Raw genomic sequence first — 8,103 nt, 5'->3', positions numbered from 1 at the left:
TGGAACTCCAGTTCCCTGTGGGAGGGGCTGAAGCTGAGCTGATGGGATTCTCTTCTCCTCCCTTCCTCCTTGCTTTCTCGTGAAGAGGCAGGAGACACAAAGAGAGCCACAAAGTAGACCGACAGGAGAGGCCAAGAAATTCATGAGAAACTACAAGCTGCAGAGCAAGGGCTCCCCGGGGTATGGACTTGGGGCTCTGGGACCTGAGGAGGGAGCAGCTAACTCAGACAAGAGAGGGTGACAGGGACAACTGGCCATGGTGACAAACGAAGAGCAGCAACAGCAGCAGCAGCAAACTGGGGGCTCACACATGGGAGGTTAGAGCAGAGGCCCATTCACTGTATGGCATGGATTCTTGTGCTTGATAAACTGATGCATTTGGACCAACCCAAGATAAGAGTTAGGTGTGCCATGGAACCGGCAGGACGTTAAAAGCCCAGTCCAGCCATTGACTGTGTTCCCCTTCATGGAAATAAATCAAGTTTCCTGGACAAACCTCAATCCTGAGCCCTCATTCATTCCATTATTCAGTGAAAACATTTTTTTTTTTTTTTTTTTGTCTTTTAGTTTTTTTGTCTTTTTTTTTAGGGCTGCATCTGCAGGCACATGGAAGGTCCCAGGCTAGGGGTCAAATAAAAGCAGTAGCTGCCAGCCTATGCCACATCCAAGCCACGTCTGCAACCTACATCACAGCTCCAGGCAATGCCAGATCCTTAGCCTACCAAGCGAGGCCGGGGATCGAACTCGCATCCTCATGGATACTAGTCGGATTCATTACCACTGAGGCACAGTGGAACTCCCATTTACAAATATTTTTTAAAACTCTTATGATTTTGTGGATCATGGGTTTAGGCAGGGGTCAGCTAGACAGTTGTTCTGCTCTATGGGGCACTGGCTGGTGTCACCCTACCATGGGGGAGCTCCCAGTCTAGTTGGGGTGGCAGGTAGGTTAACACAAAGTTCCTACACTTCCTGAGAAGATTCCATAGCTTCAGTCTTCATGGGTATGAGGACTTCTAGTGGGTGGGAGGGTTCTTGCTAAATAATATCACTGCGTTAGCCAGACAAGCACACACAGAGTCTGGAGAAGGTACAATGCAGTATTTTACTCCTTTCTCAAGTCACATCCTCTAAAACAGGTTGCACAGGGAAGGCGAGGTATGTAGCTGGTAATCCCTGTACCCTATTCCACCCACCCCACCCCCAGCTCTGCAATGCCAGGGGCCCTGGGACCTGCACCTGCAAGATTGACTCAATGACTTATCTGCCAGCAGGCCTGGTGCTAGCACCCTGCCCCTTCTGAACCCTCATGACTCTCTTCTCTGACCTCTGCTTCCACCCCTGGAGCCTCCTCTTCTTATCTGACCAGGGCTGGGCCTCATTCAGCACCATTGTGGATGGACAGATGGGAAGAGCCATCAGATCCTGGAGATGGGCATCTGTGACAGGACCTGACCTGTCTATAGCCAAGTCAAGCCTCCTGCAGTGCACCTCCTGGATGTGGTTGCATGCCAAAATTTCACAGAGTAACTACACACCCCTTCGCTGTGCTAGCTTTGGGTGTGCGTGGACCCAGAAAAGCCTGAATATTTGGGGGAAGGCGGGGACTTTGCACACCAGCCCCTCCACTGGTTAGAAGCAGGAGGTAGCCGAGTGAGGCAGGACTCTGGGCCAGCTCCTTGTCCTAGGTGCTCAGTGACACAGGGGAGGTGGGAGGGAAGGCAAATTCCTCTGGGAATCAGAGGACTCAGGCAGCAAGCAACCCTAAACAGTTTAAAAGTGAAATTTTGTTTCTTGTGATTCTGTGGGTCAGGAATTCCTCTCCCATCCTATATCCATGCCTGGGCAGGGGAGCTGAGACAGCTGGTCTTTCTGAGCCAGCTCAGGGATATCACAGTGGAAGGAACCACAGAGGGATGTGCAACCAGGTACCCTCTGTAGTGGGCTTTATTCGTTTGCCCCGTGGGGTCCTCAACAGGCTGCTTCTGTGCCCTGCTCTCAGCATCCTATGTGTTGCCTGGTACCCTGACTCCACTCATCCTGGAGAGAGAAATCCCACTTCCCAACTAACACCCCCACCTCCCATGCTCCTTTCTAGAGCAACAAGGATGAATCACTCAGTCCCTTCCCTAGGGTCGTGACAGTGTGCCAGGTAGAGGAGGGTGTGGATGGGGGCCCTAAAATTGTCTCCATCATTGAATAAAGGATTTGGTTATTTAGACTGACTAAATATGTTAGACCATTTACACTAACCAAATAAGTAAGATTGATTTTTCAAAATTGTAAATGTCCCAACTTTATCCAGAGACTGAAAGCCCTCTAGGAAACAAGAGGGGAACATCTTTGAACTTTATGCTCTTCCCACATCCCTTCCTGTGTGCATTGCTGTGCTCACCCCCGGAGGACACAGGAAAACCATGGTTGCCGGGTTGATTCCCTGGGAAAAGGGGCTTGGTCACTGAGGACTCGGCCCTTTTGGCCATCACAGGGGTCTAGAGAAGTTGCATGCGCCTCCATCGAGGGTGAACAAAATCAGAGAAGATGAAGGTGCTCAAAGCAGTGGAGGGGCTGGCACTGGGGAGGGGGGTATTTTCTTTACCTTTATCAGTGGGGCATCCCCAGAAATATCTGGGGTCCACAGAGAGCCATCTATTCCAAGTCGCAGGCATCCTCTCTGCTCTTCTGCGGAGAGACGGACTCCCAGCCTCAGACTTGATCTGACCTCCTCCTGTTAGATCTGATAACAACACAAGCAAACTGCCCCACAGCCAGTTGGTTTGAACAAGAGGTGGGTCATGCTTTTAATAAAATGTTCACTAGAAGTCCCCACCGAAGAGGAGGGCCCAGCTGGGTCTGGGGGCCACGAGGCTCCTGGACATCCCTTCATTTAATGGGGCAGTCAGGTGGCTCTTGCCTGGAATGATACGCGGAGTTGGGATTATTTGTTTTGAAGATGCTGAAATCTCTGGGGGGAAATAGGTCTCTATTTGTACCTTTGACTGGGAAGCAGGACTGCCTCCCACTCGCTAGAAACAAGAGAAGGAAGGTGTACCATCCGAGGTGCATATCTGGGTTAGTGCCGGGGCAGGGTGAGTGTGAGCGAGTGTGGGTGGGATATCTGTGAACTTGTTAGCTTTTTTTGCCCTTTTAGGGCCACACCTGTAGCATATGGAGGTTCCCATACTAGGGGTAGAATAGGAGCTGCAGCTTCCAGCCTATACCACAGCCACAGCAATGTGGGATCCAAGCCACATCTGCGACCTACACCACAGCAATGCCAGATCCTCAACCCACTGAGCGAGGCCAGGGATCAAACCCATGTCCTCATGGATACTAGTTGGGTTTGTTACCACTGAACCATGACAGGAACTCCCTTTTTTTTAATTTTATTTTTTTGTCTTTTTAGGGCCGCACCCATGGCACAAGGAAGTTCCCAGGCGAGGGGTGGAATCAGAGCTGTAGCTACCACCCTATGCCACAGCCACAGCAATGTGAACTTGTTAACTTTTGAAAGTGGATGTGAGGACCACTGCTCTGACTGGAAAGGTTCATCTCTTGAAGAGCCTACCATCCATGGACAGAGAAAAGAGAGAAAATGCCTGTGAAAGAAGGAGTGATTTACTGGGAGGATACCACACGTAAAACTGCCTAGAACACAACACTCAATATTAAGAGCTGGTGACGTTATTTGGAGACACAACCAAGAGTGGTAGTTAAGAAAGAAGGCTTTAGGAAGTCCGGAGTCTGATTTGAATCCTGACTTGGCTTGTGACTTTGGGCTTAATCTTTTTTTGTTTAACATTTTCCTTTCAATAATTTTAGGTTTACAGGAGAGTTGCAAGTACACTACAAAGTTCCCTTACATCCTTTATCCCATTGCTCTAACGTAATATTTTAAATAACCAGGGCACATTTGTTAAAACTTAGGCATTAACGGTAGTACATTTCTTGTAACTAAAACCAGACTTTATTCAAATTTCATCATTCTTCCCCCAGTGTCCTTTTTCTGTTCCAGGATTTAATCCATGCTACCATGTTGCATTCTTCCTGTGTCCCGTCTCTGACCAGCACGTGAGGGGTTCATGCTATCCACCTGACTTATCATTGGTAATGTCACCTGGGTCACTCTGGTAAGGTGGTGTCTGCCCCTAGAAAGTTACTATTTGCCCTTCCAGCGTTTTATTCCTTAGAAGACAGTCACTAAATCCAGCCCACACTCAAGGTCAGAGGAATTAAAGCACACCTCTTGGAGGGAGGAATATTCACATTTGTGTTTGGAATTCTGTAAGGAAGATCTGACCCTTTTCCCTCGTCCTACTTAACCCTTTCAAGCATTTTCTCATCTGTGAAATGGGTAATAACTGTATTCAACCAAGAGAGTTGTTAGAAGGTTTAAATAATGTAATGTGTGAATGGCATTTAGCATTGGCAAAAGATAAATACGATTAGGCATGATCCAAAAACACATCGCACTATTTTTAGGAGTCATTTAACTCTGGGCCGTTGTGTAGCTGTCAGCGTTAGTCTCCTCCAGATGTGTGGAGTGAAGGCCCCTGAGAGAGGTGGTCTGGGGCCAAGCTGGTGTCAGGCTGATTTCTGCTGCTCCTGAAAGTGGGGCGGATGAGGGGAGGTCTGGAGACGCAACCCCCAGAACTCAGTGAAGGCACAGCCTTGCTGGCCGAGTGGCATCTGGTCAGATGGAGAAAACCACTGGTGTTGTGTATGGACTGGATGTTGGTGAAAGATGAGGAAATATGGTAAGAATCAAATATCTGAGAGACAAAACCACTCAGGAGACCAAGACCAGAGCAGCGCCCAACACAGAGAGCTCTCAGTAACATCAGTGGATGTTCTTAGGCATCCACGGAGACCTACACGAAGAACACTGAACAGAGAGTCCCATTATTTGGGTCTTGTAGTCCAGGTTTTTTTGCCCAATTGCTGTGTAACCCTGAGCAAGTTACTTAACTTGTCTGAGCTTCCTATTCTGTCCGTGTGAACTGTGAGGAAGTTGGGGGGAGATGGGAACTAGGCACTCACCCCAACTTCTCTCTCTGCCACCGCACTTTGCCTGACCCAGCCTAGCTGCGGACTTCTTACTGTGCTTTCAAAGCAAATGCCGAAATCTTAGTATTCTTGCAGAGCCTGGGCATCCTCAGGAGCTTGTCAGCATGTACGGTATCCAAAAGGCTGTGGCCATACTGTTCTGCCTGGCTGTTCTCTGTTTGTCCTGCTTTCTCCTCAGCTGACTGGTCCCACCTCCTGTTTGTTCTCAGCTGCTGAAATAAGCCACGTTTGTTTTAATTACAAATAAGATCCTTTGGGCGGGGGCGGGGCGACCTTGTGCCACCCTCGGAAGGTCTCCACTGGCCCTGCAAGGGGGGCTCATATCCTTCTCTTTCCTTCGTGTTTTAGACAAAGGTGTGATTGGAGGGGCTCTTGCGACTCATGGCCTTCAGAGGAGAGGGTAGCTTAGACCTTCGGCCCAATCACTCAGGACCTCAACGTGTGTCTTCCTGGACCCAGGCTGTTCTCTTTGCCCTTCGGGAGGAGGCACAGAGTCTGGGGAGGGAGATCTCGAGACAGGAAAGGGCTTTTCTGAGGTGGAGTTGGGGTGGGAGTGATGAATGATTCTTAACATGAGATTTATTTTTCAAACTGGACTTCTTCCCGGGAGGGCTCTTTCTAGCGCTAAACTGCCGCTGTGGGCGGCTGCCTCCGCCCCGAGTATAGCCCAGCTTCCCAGTCCTCTGGCCACCGGGGCCCCTCCGTCCTCTGGTCACCCAAGCCCCCGGGCTCGCACGCTGGCCCAGCCCACCTTTAACTTCCAGCGCTGGGGCGCCCCCTGCTGCTAGAAATGGTTGTGATCCTTGGACAGAGGGTTCAGTGAGGTGGCTGGTAGGGTTCACAGCAAAGAGTGCCCAACCATCAATTAAAAAGAACTTCTCTCGGTTGTCTGCAGGCCGCATTCTGCTGGGGATTGTGGAAGAAACAGGGTAAGATGCAAGCCATGCCTGCCCGACTACAACCTGCAGAGCCTAGCGTATCTCCTGCACCCTGCATTCTGCTTGGTGGGCCCACCCCAGGCCACCTGACCCAGCTTTCTGCCAGACCCCAGGCTCTGCGCCAGCCTGGCCCTTGGTAATGGGAGATCTGAGACCCCTGGGTGAGGAGGACAAGCCAGGTAGCCTCAAGGTGCCATCCCCGCAGGTCTCCCCCATTCTCCTTCCTGTTCTCCTGTCCTCCATTCTCTCCTGGCTCCTCTGGGGACCAACCAAGGTCCAGTGATGTGCCTGGCTCCGGCCCTTGTGCCTTACTCCCTGCCTCCTTCTGCCTGGAACCAAGCCTGGTTTTCCATCTTCCTGGGGCCAGAACCCTTCGCCCCCACCCTCCTGCCCAGCCTGTGTGGCCTCTGGGCTGGCCGAGGGGCTGCTAACATCAGGACCAGGGCCCCCTCACCCAGGATGTCTCCACACTGAAGGGGCCCATGGAAATGTTCCCATTTCTTGTAAAACCAGAAGGGAAAAATTAACTTTTAGGTAGAAGACAATGTTTTTGTTTACAGTACTAACGTCTTCATCTTTGTCTGTGTTTTTTCAACACAGTCGTAAAAATAACTGCAGAATTATTTTGAGAGTGAAAAGGGCCCACCCAAGTCCTCATGCAGCTCTGGATGTGACCGGCTGTCTGGGCAGCCATCTGACGGCCAGCGGGACTAAGATGCCAGCGAAGGCCAGATTGCGTGGATGTGGCAGTGACAGGATTCTCTCCAGAGAGTCTCATGTGGATTCTTGGCTTTTTGTTTTCTCTCCTAATAAAAATGTGTGATGTTTACATTGTCAGAGAACAAACAGAACCTTGGCTTGCATTTCATGTCTTAGGAAATGGGTCTCGTGTACTTTTGGCTGTTCCCCCGTGTTTCTGGTAGTTAGAGATCCGACCCCCTTTGGAACAGTGGGTGTTGGTGGGTGGAGAGGGCATGCTCGTCCCTCCACTGGCCCTCCCTCAGCTGAAGGCTCTGGAATCCCTGTTCTGCCTTCCAAGCTGGTCCTCCTCGGGTTCCCACATCTGCCCCCAGGCAGCCGATCCCCCTCTGCCTGCAGCCCACCCCTTCCCAGGGGCCCTCAGCCTGGGCCTTCTCAGGGCTTCTGACAACCTCTTCCGCATCTACTTGGTTACGTCCCCACTGGGTTAGTCTGTTGGGGCTGCCGTAACAAAGTGCTTGAACCACAGAAACAACCATATCTCCGAAGGTTAGAAGGCAGAAATCCAGGTGCTGGGGGGTGGTTTCTTCTTAGTCACTGCTCCTTGGCTCATAGATGGCCAGGCTGCCCCCTGTGTTCTCAGGTGATCTTCCCTCATCTCCTTTTCTTCTGGGGATACCAGTCACTGGATTAAGACCTGCCCTATTAAAAAAAAAAAAGGGGGTGGGTGGGTTCCCATTGTGGCTCAGCGGTAACGAACCCGACTAGCAACCATGAGGTTGTGGGTTCGATCCCTGGCCTCACTCAGTGGGTTAAGGATCAGGTGTTGCCGTGAGCTGTGGTGTAGGTCAAAGATGCTGCTCAGATCTGGCATGGTTGTGGCTGTGGCATAGGCTGGCCACTATAGCTCCAAATTGACCCCTGCCCTGGGAATCTCCATATGCCCCAGGTGCGGCCCTAAAAAAAAAAAAAAAAAAAAAAAAGACCTGCCTTAATTACCTCATTTTAGCTTGATTACCTCTTGAAAGGCCCAGTCTCCAAAGAGTCACATTCGGAGGCACTGGAGACTAGGATTTCCACATGTGAATTTACGGGGGATAGAGTTCAGCCCTTAATACCCACCACACCCTCTACTTCCATGCCTAAAAATGGTTGTCAGAACTGCAGAACTTGAGCTTGGAAGGGTGACAATCTTAAAGGTCACAGGCAAGAGAAAGCTGTTGGGGCTGTGGCCAGGGTGATGGGTACCACATCAGCAAACAGGCAATGCTCTACTGAGGCCTGGCAGCATCAAGGCCTAGTGGGGCCACTTTGCTTAGGGGAGAAGCAGGCTTTCCACGGGTAGCTACATTTGGCCAGCACTTGAGGAGACTGTTCTTGATGCTCGTAGTATAATTCT

At 50.7% G+C, this 8,103-nt stretch overlaps 1 long non-coding RNA gene across 1 annotated transcript; it reads left to right on the top strand.

Moving 5' to 3' along the window:
* Window positions 1–912: 912 nt before the first annotated feature.
* LOC146406342 (uncharacterized) lies at window positions 913–6,851 on the top strand. Its single transcript, XR_014832039.1, has 2 exons — window positions 913–5,996; window positions 6,606–6,851. It is a non-coding gene; the product is annotated as an uncharacterized LOC146406342 (long non-coding RNA).
* Window positions 6,852–8,103: the final 1,252 nt, after the last annotated feature.

The sequence above is a fragment of the Sus scrofa genome, chromosome 1 (genome assembly GCF_054392235.1).
Source record: "Sus scrofa isolate SSC_HxYL_T2T_F1_AM1 chromosome 1, Sscrofa_HxYL_maternal_Yorkshire_Landrace_v2.0, whole genome shotgun sequence".
Classification (NCBI taxonomy): Eukaryota; Metazoa; Chordata; class Mammalia; order Artiodactyla; family Suidae; genus Sus; species Sus scrofa.
The sequence above is the reverse complement of the archived record's forward strand: the minus strand, read 5'-3'. Positions and strand labels throughout refer to the sequence as shown.